This window comes from Panthera pardus, unplaced genomic scaffold (assembly GCF_024362965.1).
Source record: "Panthera pardus isolate Hobbes unplaced genomic scaffold, ASM2436296v1 HiC_scaffold_27, whole genome shotgun sequence".
Lineage (NCBI taxonomy): Eukaryota > Metazoa > Chordata > Mammalia > Carnivora > Felidae > Panthera > Panthera pardus.
In genome coordinates, this window is record NW_026526843.1 from 121711023 (window position 1) to 121737844 (window position 26822).

Consider the following 26822-nt stretch of genomic DNA (forward strand, 5'->3'; position numbering starts at 1 on the left):
GGAACTCGGGGATTCGGTATAGCTTGGAAGTCAAGATTAACGTCCGCCTGCTCTCTCCATTGTTCATTTTGTTTCAAAAAGCCTTCCTTTCTTTCCACTTTTATGAAAGGAAAGTACACAGAGGCATCTTATTACAACAATGAAATCTCAAATTGCCATTCAAACGGATTCAAAAGCACCTTGTACTGTGGACTTAAGTCATTAATGGAATCAGAATGTGCTGGTAAAACAATGGCTAGAAGACCCCAGAGGTGCACTGAGAGCTCCAAAGAAGAAGATTCACCTTTTCTATTTTTCAGTCGTGGAGAATGTGAACAAATTGTGAATTTCCTTTACACTCTACATAAAATACTCTGGTGAATATACGATTTCAGTTAGTAGAGAGGTGATTTATGACTTCTGTGTTTGCTCAGTGTTATTGTCATTGGAATTAAATAACTCAATGAAATCTATTTAGTTTGATAAGAATGAAAAATAGATGGGAATAAAGATACGTTCAAGTGTTTGACATTTGTCTTTTCTAATGGTTTAGAGTTATAGGTCCCTACATATATCTTGTCAAGGGTTCTTTTTAGACTCCCACTTATATTTAATTTTTATTTTTGATGTAAATTCATTGTGGGCCGAACTCTGCCTTCCTTCTTCTATAGAAAAAAAAATGGGGGCGCCTGGGTGGCTCAGTCGGTTAAGCAGCCGACTTCGGCTCAGGTCATGATCTCGCGGCCCGTGAGTTCAAGCCCCGCGTCAGGCTCTGTGCTGACAGCTCAGAGCCTGGAGCCTGTTTCAGATTCTGTGTCTCCCTCTCTCTGACCCTCCCCCATTCATGCTCTGTCTCTCTCTGTCTCAAAAATAAATAAACATTAAAAAAAAAAATTTAAGAAAAAAAAAAGAATGATTCTCATTTTCCTTCTTGAGCAAACCATGGTATCAGTTGAATTAAAACCATGGTACCAGTTGAATTTACATATAATTATTTAAGGGGTACCTAGGTGGCTCAGTTGGTTAAGCATCTGACTCTTGATTTTGGCTCAGGTCATGATCTCATGGTTCATGAGTTTGAGCCCTACATCAGGCTCTGTGCTGACAGTGCGGAGCCTGCTTGGGATTCTCTATCTCCCTCTCTCACTGGGAAATATGCAAACCATCTGCTTTCAGATCTTCCTATAGGTGTAGGAAGATAGGGTTTTACCTATTAAAACAGCGTTCATCTTATAAGTGTGAATGATGCTTCAATTAAGGTAACATCCTGGCTAACTCTGGTCTGACCATCATCCCTTATGCTGCACAATTCTGCGGCTGATACAGCTACAGAAAATCAAAGCAAAACGTTAACTCTTGGAACCATACAGATCTCTTTGAAGAATTATAGTTATTTTTCTATTTTATATGCTTGGCATAAATGATGTTTTCTATGTATATCTATTGGATGGATGATTACATGAATGAATGTAACCTATGTGCAAAATGCTGTGCCTTACAATTTGGAAGGCCACTAGGGATAGAGAAGGAGAGAGAGAGATCTTCATCTTCTGGAACCTTCCTCAGCTCAGGGAGCTTCTGGTTGTTGCCTTTCTCCATGAGTAACAAAAATAATAAGAATAAAATCCATAACATGCATGGAATAGAAGGTACTAGACTCATTTTGATTTCGGGAGAACCATAGTTGAGGATTGGCTGCGGAAGAAAAGAAGGAAGTCAAACCACATGGCCTGAGGTGCTTTCGGGGATGTCTTTCCATTGCATAGCTGGCTTAATCCTGTTCCTGTGAGGTATTATTATCTGCATCATCCAAATAAGGAGATGGAGACCAAGGAAGCTACAACGGGATGAGAGCTTCAAGGTTCATCAGTGGCATAAATGGGGTTCTGACCCTCGTGTTCGAGGTCCAGAGTGCCAACCTGTTCGGCGAACATGAATCAGTTCATGCTAGAACTGTGTTTGTCTTAGCGATTGCCACAGCTTCAGAAAACATTCAGCAACAACACCAAGTCCTTTCCAGAATGCAAAGCTATTACTTTCCAGGCCACGACTTCTCCCTTCTTCCCTCATCACAGTTACTCTTCATCATGCAACCAGTCATGCCCTTTCAGCTATCATTACTGGTATCCCTCGTGTGCAGGGCCACCCACCAAACTAAGAAGGTAGCAGCAAGCAAATGGCACTCCCTGCCCTGACAGAGACGGTACCTTACCTCAGACTTAAACTAACACACACGTGTGGTCTCACAGTTTCTGTGGGTGAGGAGTTCAGGCACAGTGGAGTCCTCTGCTCAGAATCCATCAGGGCTTCCATAGACGTATCGTCCGTGCTGAGTTGGCATCCAGAGGACTGACTGGGGAAGAATCCACAGTTAAGCTCAGATGGGTTGTGATGTCTCATTTCCTTGAGAGCCCTGTTGGGTTTAAGTTTGCACCTGCATGTGTCCTTCTGAAGGAAAAGAACTAATATGTATGAAATGTTGGACTAGCATCCTTGACAATTTTGTCTAAAAGAAATATTTAAGGTTCATTTTTTGTTTCATGGACCTAATGTTCTCTTTGGAGCATAGAGGTGGTTATCTGATTTTCAATTTTCCAATGTTGTATTAATTTTTAGGAATACTCTGTATAAGAGATTAATGGCTTCCTTAGTTAGTTGTAAGTACACTCAAGACTATGCTGGGGCACCTGGGTGGCTCAGTCTGTTAAGCATCCAACTTTGGCTCAGGTCATGATCTTGCAGTCTGTGAGTTCGAGCCCCGCATTGGGCTCTGTGATGACAGCGTGGAGCCTGGAGCTTGCTTCGGATTCTGTGTCTCCCTCTCCCTTTGCCCCTCCCCTGCTCACACTCTGTCTCTCTCTCTCAAAAATCAATAAACATTAAAATAAAATTTAAAGACTACTATGCATACTCTACTCATCTACAAGTATATTCCCGGGATTTAAGAGAATATACTTTTTGACGTCCATGCCCTACCAAAACACACACACACACACACACACACACACACACACACACACACACACAGAGTCCTGATAAAGAGTGGCACCTAGGGGCTCCTGACTGGTTCCATCAGTAGACCTTGCAACTCTTCACCTCAGGGTTGTGAGTTTGAGCCCCATGTTGGGTGTAGAGATTACTTAAAAATAAAATCTCTTTTTAAAAAAAGAATGACACTTAAAGTTTTTGTATGTGTTTAAAAAAAAACAGTATTTTCTTCCTTAAATTTATGTATTTCAGTAATCTCTACACGCAGCTTGGAGCTTGAACTCACAACTCCAAGATCAAGAGTGACACACTCTTCTGACTGAGCCAGTCAGGCACCCCAAAAGCTCTTTTTGTGGGGTAAGCTCTAAGCCCAACATGGACCTTGAACTGACAACTCCAAGATCAAGAGTGTCCTGCTCTACTGGCCCAGCCAGCCAGGGGCCCCCCAGCATTTTCTTCTTATTTACCTCCTGTTTCTATTTATTTTCTTCACAGGAGACCAAATGATCTGAACTCTCTCTAATTCTTTGTCACAACAATGGTTGCTACCTTTATACACTGTCACTGTGAAGTATTATCAAGACATTAAAAAAAAAAAAACCTCCTTTTTAGGATATGGATCGTAGAAAGGAAACAGTGTTTTTCTTTCTAATGCTGGTCACATTATGAAACTCAATTTTGCTTAGATCCATTCCATCCCCGAATTGTCTTCCAGTTAAAGTAGGTTCAATCCGGTCTGCACCTCCTTAAGATTATTCCTGTTAAATGCTGTAGCCATTTGCTTTTCTACAAAAGTTCCCTAAAATACCTTCCTTTTTACTGATATTGCCATCCTCAGACCCTTCGGTAAAGAAAACCCTTCGACTGAAGGAGAAAATCGGCCTGCTCCAGTACTGCAGACTTTCCAATGATTATTTCTCTAGCTCAGGATTCAGAAGCCATACTGTATCTTTCCAAGGCCAGTAGATTTCCTGCCATGGGGTTGAGTTCCTGAACCCCCAAAGGCTTTGCTATATTCAGGATCTCCATGAAAGCACTGTCTTCATGGGATATACACATTCGTACCAAGTTTAGCAACTACCAAAGGATCTCATGTTATATGATTGCTCATCCCATTTGATTTAAAACAGGTGCCATCATAAGCTTATAGTGACGTAGAAATGGTACACTTGATCCTGCCATTGTTGGCTCTGAGGTTTCCACATTACAATACATATGTCAAGAAACTACAGAAATCCTTCACGGTGTCAGCAAGTCAGAAGCCATTCGTTTACGGAAGCGTGCAGGTGTGATGTGCATACTGCGACAGACGCGCCAATGCAATCGTCAGAGACAGGCAGCGCCTGCCCTACCATGGAACATTCCTCCTTAAGAACCCAGCTTCGGATTTTCTGACTCGGAATTTTGTAAAAGTGTAATTGTTGTAAAACCGAGAAAATTGCCTGGCTGTAAAATCCTTCAAATTTATCCGTGCATTATCTTTGCAGTTTTTCTTTAAAGAATAATAAAAAGAAAACCATCCAAGGGGATAGTAATTGCATAAAATGGCAGATAGCAAAGTAGATAAAATTTTAATCAAATCTTTTGGTGCTTAGATAGGAAAGGAAAATGTAAATCATTAAAAGGTTTATCTTTAAAAATTAGATGTAAACTGCTCTCTTCAGAGACCATCCATATTTAATTTTTATGTTTTATAAAATAGAACCATGTTTTAATCAGTCATACAAACATGGACGAAAACGATTTTCTCGTGTGGCCATTCAAATTCATTTGGCCTGTTTATTTTGCACTGCAGACACCTGAATCCCATGTTCCTGGCACTGAGATGAAACGTGGACTTGTTTCGAGGAAATTTTCTGGACATAATGGAAAATTTTATGGAGTTTGAGTGAATTCCTGTGAGGCAGGCCTTATAGTATTGAGTATAACAAGATTGTGCTCTATTTTCCTTAACGACCAACATGAAAATACAGAAGGTTTTACAATGTAGGCAAAATGCCCTTTCCAAGGTAAATATACCTAAGACACCAAAGCCCCAAATACGTATTACTATGCCAGCGTCTGTGTGTGTCATAAAGGAGCTAGGAGCTCGTCCGCCCCACTTTCTCTTCCCGGGAGCACGTGTACCCACACATACCAGAGACCCACATGGTTGTGTTCATCTTGCTACTCAAAGCCTCCTCCATGGGCTGCAACATCAGCCTTGTCCGGAAGCTTGCTAAAAATGCAGAAGGTCCACCCCATCCTAAACTTGCTCAATCGGACACTTCAGAGTGATAAGCCTCCCCCCACCCCTCCCCATGTGTCACCTGCACATTGCAGTATAGGAAGTTCTTGTAGAGAAAAGTCGCCTGGAGCCACTTGACCAGGGACATGTTTGCATAAAGGAGAAGGAACATTAATTGCACTCACTAACACTCAGTGAAGGTAGTATTGTCATAGGATTTACCGATCCTATACCCGTAATTATCTTACTATTTATTATACAGGTTTGTGCACCTGATTGCACACATGTACGCACACAAAGTCCTGTCTGCTTTCCCTCGGGGTACACACATTTCAGCTCATGAGGTGTTTTCTCTGGATGTGTTACCATCGTCACCCACCGTTTCCAAAAATACAGAGGAGAAACAGCTAAATATTCTGAAAACTCCACAACATGAAAGTTGTGACTCTGAGATTTAGAAATGACAGAGTATCTGTAGGGAAGAAGGGAAGTCGGTCTCCCTCAAGGTCAGGTCAGGGTTCATCATTGGATTCTCAAGTCAACACAAATCAGCTCACCGAGCCCATTTAACCTTTCCGAAATTTTTATTTTAGGGAGCAGGGAGGAGGCAGCGTGCTCTAACTCAACAGTCTTCAACATTTTTTTATCTGGGGGATCACTCTGCCTTTTGAAAAATGATCCAGGACCTCAAAGAACATTTTTAGTCTGGGTTCTATCTATCGTTATCTGGCAAAAGTGGAAATGAAAATGGAGAAACATTTGAAGTATTTACTTATTACTATATTAAATTTATATTTAATGTAATAAGCCCTTTGCATGCTAGTATAAATAACATCTTTTATTAAAAATGACTGTATTTAAAAAAAATAGTGATTAGGGTCCCATTGTTATGTATCTGAACAAATCTCCTCAGTGAGCTTCATAAAAAGGCAGCTGGATTCTCAGATTGGGTTCTGCATTCAGTCTGTTATAATATCACCTGTCATGTAGTTTCTGGAAAATGTTACTGCAAATCAGTGAGGGAATGAGAGAGGAGGAAAGGCAACAGTGTCTGAGAATTATCATGAGTGCAGTTTTGGCCCAAGGACCTTTGGAAAGGGTCCTGAGACGCTCAGGGTTTCCTGAACCGCAGTATGGAAACATGTGCTTGAATTTGTGGAAAGCTGCCTCCCACGGGCAGAATAACAGAAGTCAGGACCACCTTCATCATATTCAGGGATCAGTACAAAATAAAAACGTGGGGCCCCTTGATCTCAACTTATTGTGAATTTCAAGATGGTTGAGAGCAGAGCGTAAAACCAAGTCGGTGATGGGGGTGGGTCTTCTAAGAGTGAGTTGCCTGCAAAAGACGTGGTAAAAAATGAAATAAATAGTATTTCTGGCTGTAATGTTGGGAATGAATGGAGCTGTGTTTGGGTGATCTTTGGGACACCACTGGCTTCTCATGTGTCCAGTAGTGGGGGCAGGGCTGTTACTTGTGCTTAGGGCTGGATGTGAGACGCTAGAGTGTTTCCTCTTGGTTTCTGCTTTTGGTTTCCCCCACCCACCTTCCCCAGGCAGAGTGAGTGTCTTCACGCTCTTTCATTTCCCCAGAAGTGCATGGATATTCCTTGTTCATCGATGCTATCCTGATGTCAAGGATGGGGAGGGTGTGGGGGAAAGGGGTGCAGTGTTCTGTCCTCCTCATCTAATGTCAGATTTAGCTTGCTCTTGTATTCCCAGGGTTTAGAGATGGGACCTTCTCAGCATCCCTGGCCTCCCTTCTCTGTCAGTGAAACTTGGGTTGGCCTCTACGGTTGGTCTTGGGTGGGAGGGAGTTTATGCCCTTTCTCTGGAGGTAGCAGAGTTCTGCTTGTCACCAGTAGAGGATCTGGGGGCCAACAGAATTTTCTGCCCCTCCCTTAGGATTAGAGGATTTGTCTGCTATACTTGACCCAGCTGCAAAGCGTCTGTGCCTGGGCCCTGGGAGTGATGTCACTTGCCGTACCTTTGACCAGACATTGAAGATTTTGTTCCCTGTGAGAAGAGAATTCAGGGAAGGTGGTGGGTCTTTGTGCTTTTCCCCTGGCAGGTGTTGGTCAACCCCATCACACCTGTACCACTGAGGTGGAGTCTGTCTCACGTCCCACTCTGCTTCCAGCCTCTCTCTTGAGAAACAGTAAGACCACCTGAGAGCTTGTGAGTAAGTGTAGACTCTCCTTGTGCCTGGGGTCCTAAGCATAAAACTAAAAATGTAAACCCAAGATGCTCATTAAGCTATAAAGTAAACATGTACTGAATATTTTAACTTATTAAAGAGGGAATTGGTAAGATCTATGGTTGGTTTGAGCATTTACGGTCTGATAAGGAACACTGAAATGAATTTACAAATGGATATAAAACTGACCAACTCATGTACTGGTTTCCCATTGTGCAGCCAAGCAAAGTTGATGTGTGGAAAGAACATCGCACTGGCAAAAGGTGAAAAGCAACTTTTTTCCACGGGACCTAATTTGCATTGCTTTGGACAGGAATTATTTGTCTTGCTCTCTGTTTGGTGTCATTTAGAAAGTTGTAGATAGTCTGGTGAAGGCCTATGAAGTAAGAGACTACCTGAATGGATGTGCTAGCTAGGACATCCATGACATTTCAGTCTTTCAAACCTTCACCTTAGAGGGTGTGGGGTTGTTCCAGATTGGCACACTAGCCCTCAGTTGAGCTATAAAAGTTGGTTAATATTTCAGCAGATTTTGTCTTGCTTATTGTAGGGGGCCAATGACAGGCTGCCTCAAGATGGGCCACCTTGGCATGAACAGTATTTTGAGTTAAAAGCAATCGAAATGGAGCAGATTCAGGAAAACTCTTTACCTCCTCCTCAAGTGTCTAAATTTACACTGGAAAGGAGAGCCTGCACTAAGAGGAGAGGTATTAATAAGAGCTTCTTCTTTACCTAAGACACTTAGAGCAACCTTTGTTTTCCACACACATCCTGTCACCTTCCTGCTAATGGTCTTGCTCCTCTTGGTATCCTCAGACCTCTACCCCTCTTGTTCAGGTCACATAAGCCTCCCACTGCCTGTCTTTGGAATTTCCAAATCCCTGTAGGTACAAAACTGAATTTGATGTTCTCCTGTTAATGGGTCTCATGTCAATTTGACTTTTCATCCAGCTGTAAGGACCCTGAAGGGCAGAGGAAAGTTTTCCTCATCAGCATTATGAAGGGGAGAGGAATATGACACCAAAATATCCCTCTTGGGCATAAAGGTTATTTTGAGCCGATTCATTCTGAGGAGCTGCAGACATATAAGAAGCTCCACAAACCTAGTAGAAATTTACCTTTTTATGTTTAAAAGGGAAATTTCCGTTTGCAAGGGTGTCCCCTCGTCTGTGCCAGAAAGAGAGGGATGGCTGAATCTCTAGAGACTCGTATCAATGGGGAAGACAGTGACTTAAATCTACCTAACGACCATCCCCTTGTCCTGTTCTTCTGTTATTGCAGGCAGTTCTCAGCCAAGAACCTAGAAAGGTAGAGGAAAAATGATTTCTCCCCGCCTACACTTTCCAGAGTGAAGGATGGCTCTCCCCTCCACGCTGAGATAGGTAATGGAGGTGGCATATCTCATCCCTCATTGGAAGGTCTTAACCACATCGGAGGGCTCAAAGCAAGTTCAGATTTCTGTAGGTTATCCTTCTCTTTCTCCTTGTAAGAGTAGAAGCGGCATTCTTTGCAGCTTCAGACAACCTCAGGAGATGTGGAAGAAAAAGGAGTGGTTTGATATTTGGACTGTCATGCCACACATACTAGCTTTTTTTTGGAGGTGTGGGGAGCAAAGGAGAGTGGGCCTTGTTCACTGGAGGCTTGAAGTACTGAGTAAAGAAGACAGACGTATGAAAATTCCCTGCAGGACACGGCCACGGGCAGTGAGACAGAAACTGGTACTGGGGGGTAAGAATCACCTGTAATCCCTATGCTTAAATTGGAACTTCCTAATTAAATGCCTTTCCTTCCGTTCGGTGGCATTTATATTAGTATTAACTTCCTTACACAGAACCTTTCCAGGATTTGGTTTATTTAAGTAATTGCCAATGGCTTGGAACAGGCAACAATTGTGCTTGATTAGGCAACATTTCAGGACAAAAAAAAATAAAATCAGGTGTACTTTAAGGAATAGGCTGAGTGAAAATAATCTGTGTGAGGTCGCTCGGTGCCTTATGGTATTCCAGGGACTTGCACCAAGAAGGTTATTTTTATGCAATAAATATCTAAGTTGGATGGGAAACACAATAATATTGCAGGCATCGAGTATGCAACATAGCAACACAACCTCTCTTCTTGTACCATGATGTGGTTGTGCTTTGACTTATTAGTGAGAGCTAGCTTTTATATTGTGTTTCCTAAGTCACCTGAAATCTGTATTTTAAAAGATTTAATTTTGGGAACAGTTTTAGGTTCATAGAAAAACTGAGAGGGAGGTGCAGAGGTTTTCCATATACCTCCTGCACCCACCCACACATCAGCCTCCCCCGTTATCAACACCCACACTAGAGTGAGGCATTTGTTGTAACTGACGAACCTATATTGACACATCATTATTTCCCAGAGTGCATACTTCATATTAGGGCTCACTCTTGGTGGTGTATGTTCTACAGTTCTGGAGAAACGTGTAATGGCCCGTGCCCACCGTTACAGAATCGCACAGCCTAATTTCACTGCCCTGAAAATCCTCTGTGTTCTGCTAATTCATCATTACCTCCTCCCCAACCCCTGGCAACCCCTGATCTTTTTACTATCGCCATAGTTTCGTCTTCTCCAGAGTGTCATCGAGCTGGAATTATAGACTATGTAGGCTTTTCAGACCCGTCTCTTTCACTGAGAAATGTGAACTTGACGTTCCTTCGTATCTCTTCACAGCTTGAGAGCTCATTTCATTTTTAGTGTGAATAATTCCATTGTCTGGAGAGACCACAGTTTATTTATCCAGCCACCTATTGAAGGACACCCTAGTTGTGTCCAACTCTGTGCAATGACGAATAAAGCTGCTGTACAGCTACCCATGAGCGGGTTTTGGGGTGGACATACGTTATCAGCTCTTTGTGGTAAGTACTCAGGAACACGATGCCTGGGTCGTAGTGGAACAGTAGTACGTTTCACTTTTGAAGCAACCACCAAAGGGGCCGCACCATCCTGCATTCCGCCCAGCGGTGGATGAGCCTTGGTGCTGCTCCACTTCCTGGCCAGCATTTCGCATTGGTCTTTGTTCTGGACTTTGGCCATTCTAGGGCACGCACAGTGCTATCTCACTGTTGTTTCAATTTGCATTTCTCTGATGACATTTTTCATTAAAATCTTTTCTATTTCATCACAAGTGGACAGGTTAGCAGGACCAAACGCAGTGTTATTTTTCAGATGCTGTTACAGAGAAAATTAGACTCAGAATGCTGATTAAACGCTCCCGAGTTTGCGCTATTGTAAGCGATAGATGAGGTTTTAGAATGGAGGTGTTTTCTCATGCTCTTCTTCGTCATTGCAGAACCTGGTACTTTGCATTAAAGAGAACAGTTTACAATGGATCTAAGTCACACGTAGAAGACTCCACAACTGTATGGGTGTTTTATTTTCCTTAATTCAAAATAGAACATGTCACAGTCCACATGTGAAACTGCTATTGCTGGCAGACTTTTTGTTTCACCTAAATTATTGGCAGAATTTTCTCCAGTTTCCTACAGTATGTGTGTGCACTGGGTTTGGATCAATGGTCTTAGCAGGCAATTATAGACATGCAGGGAATTTGGAAGAAAGAGCGAAGATAATACAGTGGTAGGACACCCACATGGGCTTACAGTCCACACTGCCTTTTTATGAGCACCATCGGGACCAGACAAAGATATGGAGAGGGACTTATGCCCATATTGATGTGACTAATTAATGCTCTGCCCACACCCATAACTCACACTTAGGCTCCATGGTTTCTCTGTCTCTACAGTGGACACGAGTTTTACAATTCTAGGAAAGACATCGGCAAATTTGTTTCCTATTATCAGGAGTGCATGGAAAGTTGGGGAGAGTCCTGTTTGTCTAGTTTGTCTTTGATATTGATGTGTGGATGTTACATGCCATGATGCATTGCATTGGGGAAGGCATGGAGGGGCCATGCTTTGGAAGTTAACCAAGCCTGAGTTGTAGCCATGACTTGGCCATGATAATAATAATGCCCCCTAAGTGTGTTAGTTCTTAAGTGGGTAAAAAGCACATGGCACATGACTCAACGAAGAGGAGGATTACAGTTATTTTCAGCAACGGATGGATCTAATAAACATATGCTTTTAAAAAAACGTTCAGTGGTTTCAAGGAATATAACAAGGTGGCTCAAAGGAACTGGATGTTCTTTGAAGCAAGGATCTGTTTTCATCCTCCTCAGTGCCAGCCTTTAGACAGTGAGAGGGTGATTCATGCTGAGTACTAGCAATTAACTGTCTATGATTGAAATGGTCAATGGTTTTATCTATTGATTTTCAATTACGGTGACTGCCTTGTTCACTGCCCTGCTTCTGTCCCTTGTTGAAGGAGATTTTGTGGAGGGTCTTGTTTTCATGCCCTGAATACTGTTGACTGGACCCGTGCAGAGAATCTGATCAAGAAGGAGAGGCTGGACAGGTCAGGCGTGCGCTGGGGTGCACAGGGATCAAACACGCTACTAATATGCTCCTTCCAGAAACCTCAGGTAAATAACTCTTAGAAGGTGATGTCTCCAAGTGGGCGAGCTGAGTCTGCAGGAATGCAGAAGGACAGTGAGGAGGAGGAAGCCCTGAGTGACAGGTGAGCAGCAGCGGATATGAAGTAGAGAAGGGGAAAGAGAGGAGGGAAAAGAAAGGAGCTGGTACCTGGGGAAGCAAGGAGCAGACATGGGATAGAATGAAAGGGGCCAGGACAGTAAAAATGAGGAAGGAGCCAGCAGGCCTCCACGCAGTTAGCCTGGTAACAACCTGATGTTTGATGTCTGGGTCTGGTTTCCCTTCTGGTCTGTCAGTGCCTTGAAAGGAAATGATCTTTATTTACTTATTTTTTCACATCCATCTGTCCATTCATTTTAGACAGAGCACGTGAGCAGGGTGAGGGGCAGAGGGAGAGAGAATCCCAAGCAGGCTCCACACTCAGCACAGAGCCCGACTTGGGGCTTGATCCCCAACCCTGGGATCACAACCTGAGCTGAAATTAAGAGTCAGATGCTCAACTGACTGAGCCCCCCCAGTGCTCCAGGAAATGATGTTTATTTTTAATTTTTTGTTTATTTTTGAGAGAGGGAGGAATCAGGCAGGGAAGGAGCAGAGAGAGAGGGAATCCCAAGCAGGCTCCGAGCTGTCAGCGCAGAGCCTGACTTTGGGCTGGAACTCACAAACTTCAAGATCATGACCTGAGGCGAAACCAAGCGTCGGATGCTTAACCAGCTGAGCCACCCAGGCGCCCCAAACAATGTTTATTTTTAAGCTTATTTGAGTCAATATCTGTTAACTGCTGATGCATCAAACATTAAAAAAATCAGATACTGAATTTTGGGTTTGTGTATTATACGAACACAGGCTAAATATAGAAAGCTTTGCATTTCAGATAATTAGGAGAAAAAACAGCATCATAGTAAATCCCCCTAAAGAGAATTACTAATATTTGTCTACATTTCCTCCCACCTTTTTTCAAGTGTATTGTATGTATTGTGATATTTATATCCAATTTATTTAATCCTCAATAGTGTATATTACATTTTCTAAATTTGTATGTGCTTCTTACCACGTTGGTTTCTGATACACAGTGGTCCACTAACTTGATGCAATGTCATTTATTTAAACCTTTACCAACAGGAGGCATTTACATTGTTGGTCCTTTTTCTTAATTTCAGCTCAGGTCGTGATCCCAGGGTTGGGGATCAAGCCCCAAGTCGGGCTCTGTGCTGAGTGTGGAGCCTGCTTGGGATTCTCTCTCCCTCTGCCCCTCACCCTGCTCACATGCTCTGGCTAAAATGAATGCATGGATGGATGTGAAAACATGAGTAAATAAAGATCATTTCCTTTCAAGGCACTGACAGACCAGAAGGGAAACCAGACCCAGACATCAAACATCAGGTTGTTACCAGGCTAACCGCTATTGACTTTGTTTTTATTTTCACAAATGAACTAAGACTACCACTGTTGTCCGTCAACCATTTCCCTTAAAGGCTCTGCATTATTATTTAAATTTTTTTCTTTCAATGTTAATTTTTGACAGGCAGAACACGAGTGGGGGAGGAGCAGAGAGAGAGGGAGACACTGAATCTGAAGCAGGCTCCAGGCTCTGAGCTGATAGCACAGAGCCTGATGTGGGGCTCAAACCCACAAACTGTGAGATCATGACCTGAGCTGAAGTCGGACGCTTAACTCACTGAGCTACCCAGGCGCCCCTCCTCCGCATTATTTTTAAATCATCTTATGGCATTTGTTGTGGAAAACCCCCTGAGGATAATCTATTTTTTTCTTCCATTTTTTTAGGTCACTTATATTTCCTGCTCGAATGCCTGTATGTGATTCTTTTCTCTTCCATGAAGTTCTTGGCAAGCCCTCTGGGTCACCAAACTCAATTATTTCCTCGGCTTTAGGAAAATTCTTTCGATGACGGTTTCAATACTGTTTTCCCTGCAGTGGTCTTTGTTTTCCCAAGTTCCAACTGTTCTTTGGAGTTGAAAGTAAGATTCTACCATCATTAAAAAAAAAAAAAAAACAACTCGTGAAAAACTAATTTGTGTTCTGTTCGTTCGCCTTCTTTCCGCCATCTGAGATTGGCTTACTGGGTTGATTTCCCCACACTTTGCTCTTTGGTACCCCAGACTGGAAAGCAGATCTTCATCTCGGGATGGCGTTTCTCAACTCCACCCGATCTTTCCCAGCTCTGCCTGTTGTTACCCCTCCCCTACTCCACACTTTAGATCTCATTCTTTTCATGTTTAATTTTTGAGAGAGGCAGAGCGTGAGCAGGGGAGGGGCAAAGAGAGAGGGAGACACAGAATCCGAAGCAGGTTTCAGGCTCCGAGCGGTCAGCACAGAGCCCGACGCGCTCGAACCCACGAACCGTGAGATCATGACCTGAGCTGGACTGTCGTTCACCCGACTGAGCCACCCAGGCGCCCGTACACTTTAGATATTCTTGACTATGTTAGAAAGTATGGCATGTATAGCATGCTGATTCTAGTTAATCCTACTGTGTTGTATATTCGGAAGTTGCTGGTTTGTAACTATGTGTGATGATGGATGTGAAGCAGACTAGTGGGGTGATCATTGTGTAACATTACAAATATCGAATCATGATGGTGTACAAGTGAAACTAATGTTATATGTCAGTTGTATCTCAATAAGAAAAAGAAGACATCGGACCTTCTGATCTTCATCTTGGACACGTGGCTTCCAGAATTACAAGAAATATATACAGTTTTTTAAGCCTAAAAGAGAAAAAGGGGCATGAGGGTCCCTTGTACCTAGGCTTTGGCACATATTTGCTGCCTGGGTCATGCTTTCTTCTCCCCAGATCCATCATGTCCATTGTGATTCTTTCTTTTTCCTCTGAGACATCATGTCTCACAAGAAGCCTTTCCTATTGTCCTAAGGGATGTGCCCAGATCTCTGGGTTAGGTGTTCCTCAAATGTATTTTTGAGGACTCTATTACCTACAAAAATGCCGCCAGTCTATTATAAGCTATAAAAAGGCAGGGGAAATATGTCTTGCTCACCAGTCTGTTTTCACTGCACAGCACATTATCTCAGAGCATTCTAAACAATAAACATTCAGCATATCTCTTGTATCATTAATTATTTAAGAAGGTCCCCTGTGAGTGAGGGAAGATCTGGGTGAGGGAAGATCTATAAAAGCCTGATGTTTGCACAAAGCGTGTAGAGTCAGAGCCTCGTCATTGGGAGAAAAGCTTTCAAGCAAATCAGCACTTTTGAGCCAACATGTTGTCGGAGGTGGAGGAACCCCTACTTCTTGACCTGTCTGTATCAGAAGCTTTTCAAATATTGCCCATTTCCATCTTCACAAGTGCGTGGTAAACTAGACAGGAGTGGTCCTGCTTTGAAAAGAAAGAGACTGAATGATGGGAGAGGTGCCCAGTTACACCACACATCTGCACCGGATTCTACTCCGAGCTGCTGTGAATCTGATTTCATGATTTTGATTGGAAAACCCAGACTTTGCACCTCCCTGTAAAGCTTGGGCTGCACTCTTGAGGGCATTTGACCTGAGAGGCTTCCCTGATTTTGAGAGTCCCCCCTGCCACTCCGCATTGCCCCTCCCAGCCCTGTGTCCCTCCAGGTTGTAATGGGGGGGGGCTGAGGGCATCCACCTAATTTCAGTTGTAGCCTCATGTAGCGTGCTAGCACAGGCCCATGGCAAACGCAATTCGATTCTCCCTGTCTTCCTTTACTACTGAGAATCGTGTTCCTTCCAAATCCTTGTTCTTCCTCATGGATTCCTGCCTGCCTCACTCCCAACACCATCCCCTCGAAGAATTATGCTGTGCAAACTGAGAAGTCCTCTTCTCTGCCATGAACATTTTAAATTCGCATGGAGTAAATTAGAGTCTTTCCAGTATGTGGTTATTATGCCACAAACAGCAAGAACATTACACTATTTTTTAACATTCCTCAGATTTTACACCCTGGTCCCATTTTTATAATTACTAAACAGACACATGGAGAACATTTATTGTGAAAATGTTAAAATCGTTTTCTTTTGGAACTTGTTGCTCATAGGCAGTTCTGGAAGCAAAGCTTGGGGTGACTTGGGTCACATATTAAAAGATACGTGGGGCAGAAGGCAGCACCCGTGGTCAACCAGGTGAGCCCGAGCTCCCCAGGCAGGAGTAATGTGGTTGTGGAGGTGACGTCTGGGACCTTCCATCGCTCATGGTTGAAATGCTGTCCACCTGATATCCACTTAGGGGTGACCTCAGGAGTGAACTCTGTCTTTCTCCTCCTGATCCTCATATCTCTTCATTTTATCTTGACCTCTGGCAAGACCCTTACTTTTTCCATGTTGACATACCAACTGGCAGAGTCTGGTTATACCCAGAGTGTCAGGTTCAGTTTATTTTATTTTTTTAAATGTTTATTTTTGAGAGACAGAGAAAGCACATGAGCAGAGAAGAGACAGAGAGAGGGGGAGACATAGAATTTGAAACAGGCTCCAGGTTCTGAGCTGTCAGCACAGAGCCTGACGAGGGCTCAAACTCGGGAACGGCGAGATCGTGACCTGAACCGAAGTTGGATATTCAACTGACTGAGCCACTCAGGTGCCCCAGGTTCAGTTTAAAATGTATGGGAGATTTTATCACTCTAGGTTTTGTTTTTCCTGATCAGCTAGGAAGACCTACCAATAAAGATCGATCGGCCAGATATCATGACTTTAATGTTACGAAAAGGAAATATTTACCAAGAGACACCAAAGGTCTTAGGATAAATCAAGTTTGAGCACAAGGTCCGTTAATCCTTTTCTCCAGGATAGTGGAGCTCTCAGCACACTTTAGAGTATTCAGTAAATATGGTCAGTGTCATGATTTACATCTTTCTTCTTTTTATCTTTTACACATTTGACACCATCTAGATGATACTGGTTCCAAAATCACGTGCATCGGAAGCTGCATTGGCAAGAAAATGGACAAGGTCATGTGAGTTATCCTTCTTGTCACTCGACCCTGAGATTCCTTCCAACAAACAAGTGGGTGTGAGCTGCCAGATATGTGGCTTCCACCAGGAATCTCCACGTCTGATGATACTATTTTGAATGAGTCCTTGGGTTTATGCAAAATGAATTTATTTACACATTTTTGTCAACAAGCATTTTTTGAAGTTACTGACCAAAGATGGTTGAGTAAAGATGTTTATTACACTCTTTCTCCTTAAAATCCACCATAAACAACTGACAAAAACTAGAGGGGAAAAAATAACCTCTGTCTTTAACAACATAAGAACATTTTCACAGAAACAATCACATTGAGTCACGTCTGCTGATTGAACATGGCTTAAAAAAAAAGATGGTTCCCCTTTTCTTGGAGGACGAAACACAAAAAGGCTGAAGTAACAGTCAAGGTAATGGTGAGTGGGTGTGAAGAGTTGCATGCACACACATCTAACACGTTGATAGTATAAGGTTGTTCCCTTCATAGTATCATGAGTTTTCCATCATTTAGTCCCCATATGTTAATTTGCATTTCAACTGTGGTATGTCCTGTCTGGCAGCAACTGGTTAACTGTCACGTCTTTTGTCTTTCCTTGGACCTGTTGTGAACCTGCATCCAGCTTGCCTTGGAGTGAGGTCCTGGGCTATACAATGTGGACATAATTCGTGGGGGTGACTTTCAATTCTGCATAAAAATCTAATTATATGTTTCCTTCTCTTTCCTTTCTCCACTGGCCAGGATGAACACAAACATGGAAGCATCAGAATTTAGCTATGAAAAATTACGGCAGCAAACAATGGACGCCAATTGGTGCCTAAACCATTTCTTAGAGAAGTTATTTGTGACTCAAGATAGCCTGTTTCAGACATCACGTCAGAAAGGGTACTATAGCGTTTGAACCATCATACAGTTGTGGGTTTATTTCCTCAGTCAGGGTTACCTTATCGAATACAGTGTATGACTGTTCCCTTGCTTTGAAAAATGGAATTAAATACCTTCATCACAGGTAAGCCCAATATTAGACAAGCCTGGAATTCGTCTATGTGCTCTACTTTCTTTTTTTTTTTTTTTTTTTTTTTAATTTTTTTTTTTCAACGTTTATTTATTTTTTGGGACAGAGAGAGACAGAGCATGAACGGGGGAGGGACAGAGAGAGAGGAAGACACAGAATCGGAAACAGGCTCCAGGCTCTGAGCCATCAGCCCAGAGCCTGATGCGGGGCTCGAACTCACGGACCATGAGATCGTGACCTGGCTGAAGTCGGACGCTTAACCGACTGCGCCACCCAGGCGCCCCTATGTGCTCTACTTTCTATTCCTTTCTTGAACAGTTCATCCTAAATCCATAGGGTAGGGCTGACAACAACAGGTGTCCATGCCAGGTCAGGGAGAGAGCTTCAGTGTTCCAGAACAAGATGTCAGAGCCAGTATAAGCAGGAGAGATAGCACCAGTGTGGGGGAGAGGAAGCCAGATCAGCTATGGGAAATTGGATACATATGGGGAGGAAGAAGAAATAGCATGTGCGTTAGTCACGAGGGGAGCCAAGGTTCTCATGGTCAGATAAGGGAGTTAAAATTATGAACGGAGAAGGTTTCAGTGAAGACTGTGGTATGGAAATAGAATCAGAGGCATCTTTAACTCACGATTTTTGATGCAGTCAGAGATCCAAAGAAATGAATGTAGATAGAAATGTATGCAGATATTCCCTAGTTCTGTTTAGTCAGAGGGCCCGGGAACAGTCCAATGAGCACATCGAGGGCCCAGATTTTGGCTTCTATGTACCACTCTTTATTGAGAGATACCAGGGCTCCTTGAGATAAAGAAAAAAAAAAGCGGGGGTTGGGGGGGGGGAAGTCCAGGGCTGGGCTGGATCAGGAAAAGTACAAGATGAGTTAGTAATGTCTTGTGTCAGAAAGTGCCCAAATGATGAGATTATGTCAAAGGACAGTGAGGCTTATTTGGAGGATCTAACACTGGTTAAACTGGGGACAGTTTGAACGAATTAGAAGCCATTGAGTGAAATGACAAACCATGAGGCCCTATTGATCTAAATAAATCAAAGGAAAATGTGATGAGGAATAGGACATTTTCATAATTTGAAAGAACTGCCCAATGATATGTACTTACAAAGGGCAAATGAGTGCCTTTACAGTAAAGCATGAAAACATGTCACTTTAATGGAATGATCAAGTGACCATCATTGTTAACTGCACTAAAAAACGTTGTTCACCACAAGACAGGATCAAAGGGGAACATGTTATTACTTCTGGGATATTCCTGCCAAAGACACAAAGCTTGAATGGAGTCATGCAGACAGTTAGACAAACCCAATTTGAGGGGCATGCTGAAAAATAACTGGCCTTGTGAATTTCAAAATTATCAAGGTTGTAAAGGTCAAGGGAAAATCCGAGGAAATGCTCCGGATGAAAGACACAATCAAATGTCTCATGTGATTCTAGAATGTAATTTTGTTTTAATTTTTAATTTTTTATGGAATGTAATTATGTCTAAAGGACATAATTGTGATAGTTGGCAAGGTTAAATAAGGTCTGGCAATTAGACCATCTTAATGGATCCAGGATAATTTCCTTATTGTGATGTAAGAGTTTCCCCATTTGTAGAAAACCAGTAGGGCATTTTCAGGATTAATGATGCATCAGAGTCACCACATTGACTCACAAATGTTTCCGGAAATTAAATATAGTTCTTTACCCTACACTTGGAACATTCTGTATATTTGAGGGGTTTTTCTTTTTTTTTTTTTTTTGTATTTTATTTTTATTTATTTATTTTTTATTATTATTTTTTTAATATATGAAATTTATTGTCAAATTGGTTTCCATACAACACCCAGTGCTCATCCCAAAAGGTGCCCTCCTCAATACCCATCACCCACCCTCCCCTCCCTCCCATGCCCCATCAACCCTCAGTTTTTTAACAGTCTCTTATGCTTTGGTTCTCTCCCACTCTAACCTCTTTTTTTTTTCCCTTCCCCTCCCCCATGAGGGTTTTTTCTTAAGTTGTAAGGAAATGGACTATCACCTTCCTGAAAATGATGTGGACCTCTTTTGCCCCCAGCAAGTTCACTGCCTGTATGGATGGGGATCCCACGCAGGTGGGGTAGTTGAGGGAGGCACAGAAAAATCTTGGTCAAAGTTAACTGTGAACTAGTATCTCCTTTCCTGCAGAGTGGAGGCTGATGCCCTCCATTGAGGAATGAGGGGCTGTGCCCTCCCAAAGCTGCATCGCTGCAGTTTTGTTCCAGGTGAGTTGATGCTGCTGGAGAGGCCATCCAGACGGCTGAGTCAATGCTACTGCGCTGTGGGTCAACAGATGCAGGCACAGCTCCCTGGGTTTGCTCAACTCAGGTTGGGCTCCCGTGAGATCCCCAAAGAAAAGTGGAGGATGAAAATTCTCTCTTGTGTAGAACCACTGGCCCTCCTTCTTCTGTTTCCTTCTATATCTTCACCACTTTCCCTGATGTTTTGTCTCTGTTATCTTTTCTGCCTAAGCGTTTGAGATTTTCTTTATTGGCCTTCATGATGGTCCAGAATATCAGTGCTTGGTATTATTCTAGAATTACTATCTAATGCAACACATAGGAGAAAGAAAAAAAATTATCTATGATACAAGAGGGTGGACTTATCTTCAGAAAGGTTAGATTTGTAACTAAACCCTAAGAGAATGACCCAGAAAAAAAAAATGGAGACATTAAAATGTTGAAGTAAAATGGCTATTTATGGTATTGACACACAAGTTCAATAATTTCCCCACACATGAGTAATAATACGTTAGAGAACAAGCTAACAGATAACCCACATTAGCAAATAAGCAAATAATAAAGTGCCTCAAAATTAACCTAACAAGCCATGTACAAACATATTTAGAGAAAATGTTGAAACATCATTGACATATATTAAATAAGAATTAAATAAGTGGAAAAACATGTTATTATTTTCTTGGCGAGGGAGCTCCGTATTGTAAAGATGTCAATCTCCCTAAATTAATTTGTAAATTGAAAGCAATTTCAATATCAATGCCAACAGGATTTCTTTGAGTACAAGAAAAGCTCGTTCTCTGAGTAGTGAGGAAGCATCAGCCCCTCCGGATACACAGATGGGTTATAAAGCTACATGTATCATAGGCACTTGGTATTGGCACAGCAATAATCAGAGAGCAATCAACAGGACAAAGAGTCCATAAATAGATTGGGAATTTAGTGGATGACAAAGAGAATATCCCAAATGAGCGAGTAAGAGAGAATACACTTAAAGCTGTGAGACAGCGATGTGGCCATCAGACGGTAACATACGTGCATGCACAAATAAGTGTATATACAATATAATTCTTCTTTTAAATGCTTGTTTATTTTGAGAGACAGAGAGAGCATCGGTGGGGAGGGGTAGATAGAGAATCTCAAGCAGGCTCCATGCCGTCAGCACTGAGCCCAGTGCAGGGCTTGATCTCACGAACGATGAGATCATGACCTGAGCTGAAATCAAGAGTTGGATGCTTAACCGACTGAGCCACCCAGGTGCTCCTATATAACTGTAGTTCTAAACAGTGTCTGTGTGTACATAGAGAAGGTACATGGATAGATGAGATAGATGAGAGAAAGACAGATATATAGATTAGATATAGATAGGTAGGTAGGTAGGTAGATAGATAGATATTCCTATTTATCTACCTGTGCTTATTTTATTCATTATACAAATTTAAAAATGAGGGTAGAGATTCCAGAATGGAACAGGAAATTCAGTGATGAACTGGAGACAACTTTCAAAGCAAGACAGAAACTCCAGGCACTACACAGATTTACTGATTTGGCCACACATGAATTTATATTTTCTGCATTCAGACACATACTAGAAATGAAATCAAAGAACAAATTTTAAAAAATGTATCTCTTGGCCTAGGCCATCCTGAATTTGAACAAGGGATGCTTTCGTTGGTGCATTTAATTATTTGGTATCATCAAAAGCCAACAGCATAGCACACGACATCAATGGTTGCTCCAGACACATTAAATTGATTATCAGTTCTGTTTATTAGAACTCCGTAAGTGGAACTATAAACATTTTCTCCATATCCAGGCAGGAATTGATTCACTTATCCTTAGGAAGTAAACGAAATCCAAGTTCCCAAAATTCAGCTAAGCATGAACTTTGGGATACAGGAGGAAAAGTAAATCAACACTATGAGAACTCATTCAAATTATAAGAAGGGATTCAAGTTATAGAATGCTTTGAATTCTATAAACTTTGGGGGTTTTTGGTAACAGCTTTATGGAGTCACAATTCACACACCATGCAACACACCCATTTAAAAGCGCACAATTAAATGGTTTCTTGTATGTTCACAAAATTGCGCAACCACACAATAAATTTAAAGAAATTTTCATCAGCTCACAAAAACAGCCTGTATATTTTGCATGCAATTCCTCACCACCCCTCCCTTCCAATCCATGCAACCACTAATGCAGTTATTGTCGCTAAAGACTTGCTTACTGTAGACATTTTCATATAAATGGGAGTCCCACAACATGTGCTTTCATGACTGGCTTCTTCTCATGGCATACTGTTCCCAAAGACTACTCATGTTACAGCAGGTGTCAGTACATCATTTCTTTTCATGGTGGACAGCCCATTCTATGGTTGGACCACATATGTTTTTTTTTACTTCATCCATGCACGGAAATGTGAGTTTTCCAACTTGCCTCTTCGTTTTCAAGACCACTTTGGCTACCATGGTGTGTTACAATTGCGTATGAATTTTAGAATCAACTTTCCCATTTCTGAAATAGGCCATTGGGGTTTTGATGAAATGGTGGTGAATCTGTAGATTGCTTTGGTGAGTATCATTCACCATAACAAGATGAAGTCTTCCAGATTGTGAACACAGGATGCCTTTCCACTTTCAACTCTTTACTTTCTTCCAGCAGTGTTTTCTAATTTTCAGAGTATGAGGTGTACTTTTTTTTTCACCTCTTTTTTTCTTTTTCAAGTTAAGTTGTACTTCTCTCATAGGATTTATTCCTAAGCATTTTATTATTTTCAAAGGAATTATGAATAGAATTGTTTTCTTAATTTCATTTTTGGATTATTCATTGCAAGTATATAGAAATTTGATTCATTTTTCTTATATTAAGCTTGCATCCTTAGAATTTTCTACGTATAAGATCATGACACCTTTGAATAAAAATGGCCTTTTGCCTTTCCTATCTGCATACCTTTTTAAAAAAATTATTGAATTTATCAAAATAAACTGGATTTCCAATTTTTTTCTATCTGCATACCTTCCATTGCATTTCCTTCTCCGGCCAGTCTAGAATGTTCAAAACAATGTTGAACAGAAGTGTTAAGAGCAGAAATCCTGGTCATGCTCCTTATCTTAGGAGAAAGCATCCAACCTTTCACCATTAACTAAGATGCTAATGCTTGGTGTTTTGCAGATTTCCTGCGGGCGTTTTTTTTTTGTTGTTTTGCTGTTGCTTGTTTGTTTGTTTTGTTTTGATTTTCTGTATATGTTGGAAAAGTACTACAACTGATTTAATGATCTGTGTTCGAATTTTGACCTACATACTTCCTTTCATTCTGAAACATGTATAGCCATGTGCCATATGCTACATAGTAAGTGGTCTTAAACTTGTGCTAATGGTAAAGTGAATTCCCAAATACCTCAAGTAGAATTTAATATTTAGCAAACCTAAATTCGATTTTAGTGCTTCCTCCAAAATAAACACACAAAGAAAAACAGACAGAAGATTGATCCCATGATACTCAAATACAAATTTTAAGTAGAATGCAGCAATACAAAAGTATTGGTAATCTTAGAATCGATTGAAAATATATGAAGAAAAGTGTCATTGTAAATGGTGCTGAGAAGCTCCATTCCGGAACTGGTCAGCTTCAGTTTACAAACAGTAATGTTGTCTCACAACTATAAAGCACTTGTCAGTTTACAAAGACCTTCTATAATCATTATCTCCTTGGTATCTTCCAATTTTGCGACAGGTCAAATGTGTATTCCTTTTGAGAGTGAGGAAACTGTGTTTCAGAGACATCTTAGGTTATGTGAATGCACACACTGCCCTAAGGGTGGTGCTTGTACTAAACATTAGGTTTCTCCCTTTGCTTTCCAGAGTTCCTCTCTGCACCTGGCATGATGTGTACAGAATTGTTAGTCACCACCACCTGTAGTTTCCACAGAAGGCAAAAACGGGAAAAGCTGATTTGGTTTAAAAAAAAAACAAAACAAAACATTGGGGCGCCTGGGTGGCTCAGTCGGTTAAGCGTTCAACTTCAGCTCAGGTCATGATCTCGCGGCCCGTGAGTTCGAGCCCCGCATTGGGCTCTATGCTGACTGCTCAGAGCCTGGAGCCTGTTTCAGATTCTGTGTCTCCCTCTCTCTCTGACTCTCCCCCATTCATGCTCTGTCTCTCTCTGTCTCAAAAATAAATAAACATTAAAAAAAATTAAAAAAAAAAAACAAACAAAAAAACAAAAAAAAATGAAGCTCAGGAATTCAAAAGAGAATTCAAATGTCCCATGACATCAGGATGGAAAATAAAAGCTATATTTAAAATATGAGGGGCTCCTGGGTGGCTCAGTCGGTTAAGCACCGACTTCAGCTCAGGTCATGAGCTCATGGTTCATGAGTTTGAGCCCCGGGCCAGGCTCAGCTGAGAGCCTGGAACCTGCTTTGGGATTTGTCTCCCTCTCTCTCTCCGCCCCTCCCCTCACGCTCTGTCTCTCTCTCTCTCAAAAAATAAATAAAAATTAAAAAATAAAATACAAATATGATTATGGGCTGTTGGCACTAATTAATGTTAATTTATTTTTGCCATTCAGATGCTTCACTGAGGTGAGTTCATTGATGTGTGATGCTGATTCAAAACTTTTCTACATACATATTTTAGGTAAAAACGCTCCAGTTTTGAGGATGGGGTTCCAGTTTCTCAACGGTTTGAAATCCAGAGTCCATAATTAAAGCAATTTAAAAACATTTAAAGAGATAGGACATCTCCAGTGTGGGTTACCTAAATTTCAGGATATTGCCCTGTGTATTCTGTTTCAAGATCCATAGATCCTATGAAAGAATTCTAAAATATTAAAAAGAGAACGTTTTTTTTTTGAGAATTTTCCTTGTAAAGATGGGATTTCATGAGTTCCAGTGAGCTCCAAAGCAAAAACAGTCCACGCAGTCAATAAAAAAGGGTTTGAAAATGAATTATTATTATTATTATTATTATTCATTTATGAGGGAGGGATTTTCAGACTTCAGGCCCATATCCACATTTTCCTGCTATGTCGCCATGTGCCCTGGGCACAATTACAATGTATGCCACACTCTGGGAGTCCTGTTCTGTCATTGTAAGTTTGTTTGTTTATTTTCAGAGGGAAGAGTATGAGCAGGGGAGGGACAGAGACAGAAGGAGAGACAGAATCCCAAGCAGGTTCCATGTCATCAGCGTAGAGCCCAACACAAGGCTCGAACTCACAAACTGAGAGCTCGTGACCTGGGCCGAAACCAGGGATTGGATGCTCAACTGACCGAGCCACCCAGGGGCCTCCTGTTCTGTAATTTTAAGAAGCCTCAGTGACAGCCAATGGGGTCATGCTTCCACTGACAGTGAACTCATAATGTGCAGTGTAAATATGGATTGCCACATATTTGAGCAACTCAGCTCACAGCAATGTCTGTTGTACTTGAGAAAGTACATCGGGACAGGTGATGAGTCACACTTGCACTGCAAGTTGGCTTGGCAGTGTGATGTCTGAGCCGGTCAGGGAAAATAAAAGGCAAAGTTGGCGAATATTCTAGTTTATTCTGCGGGTCTTGCCCGTGGTATGCTTACTTCTTGGCATAAAGGCATCCTAAGCGTTAGGTTAAGGGAAGCTTAGAGGATGTTTTGATCAGAATTCTCCAGAAAAACAGAACCAATAATGTGTGTGTATGTGCATAGTATACATATTAACATTAAATCCTGGTGGCACCCATGGGAAATAAGAATACATAAGCGTGTCTGATGGGTTGTTATGAACATTCTGGAAGGAGATATGGCGATACATAGCAAAGGCTTTAGATAAAGGACTATCCTTTGACAATCAGTTCCATTCCTAGAAACACACTGTAAGCAAACAATCTTTGGTGTGTGCAAAAATTTAATTGTGTGTTCTCCCAAGTTCTGTTGATTAACAGTGAAGAGATGGCCAGAAACTAAATGCCCCAAATGGAGAATTGATAAAAATAAAAAGGAGCTGAGTTTCAGTGCAGCTATTTCAAGATGGTACTCCAGGGGTGCCAAGGTGGCTCAGTTGGTTAAGCCTGCAACTCTTGGATCTCAAGGTTCATGGGATCCAGCCCAGAGTCGGGCTCTGGGTACACAGCATGGATCCTGCCTGGGATTCTCTCTCTCCTTCTCTGTTACTCCCCAACTCGCTCTCTCTCGCAAAATAAAGAAACTTTAAAAAATAAAAAAAAAAAATTAAGATGGCATTCTAGGATAGGTTATAACAAAACAAGTTAAAATATTCGACAGATATAAACACAGCTACAGAGATAGATAGATAGATAGATAGATAGATAGATAGATAGATAGATACAGATATATCTCTATAGAAATAACTAAAAGGATATATACTCAATAGGAAATGATGGTATGATTACAGGTAATTTATGCTTCCTTCTTTGCACATTTCTGTATGTATCAAATATTTTAGTAAACAACAACAAAAAAGTAACTTTCCAGTGGAGAATCCCAACAATACCACCCCAGTCAGGCAATCATACTCAACCCCAACAGTGCTGTGATGTTACTAGAACGTGCCCTTGTTAGGATGTGACAAAAATGATCCTTTGTCTCTGTCTTTCTTGTGAAAACCCACAACCCCAGGCTAAACAGGAGAAAAGTATTCCCACGAATCCCGATTGAGTGATACTGTACAAAATAC

At 41.6% G+C, this 26822-nt stretch overlaps 1 long non-coding RNA gene across 1 annotated transcript in view; it reads right to left on the bottom strand.

Annotated features, from left to right (window-relative positions):
- Nucleotides 1-950: 950 nt before the first annotated feature.
- Nucleotides 951-26822, bottom strand: part of LOC128773869 (uncharacterized) — an 85872-nt gene continuing 60000 nt past the window's right edge. Inside the window, exon 3 of the long non-coding RNA XR_008418355.1 lies at nt 951-2332. This is a non-coding gene — a long non-coding RNA (uncharacterized LOC128773869). The remainder of the gene's footprint in view (nt 2333-26822) is intronic.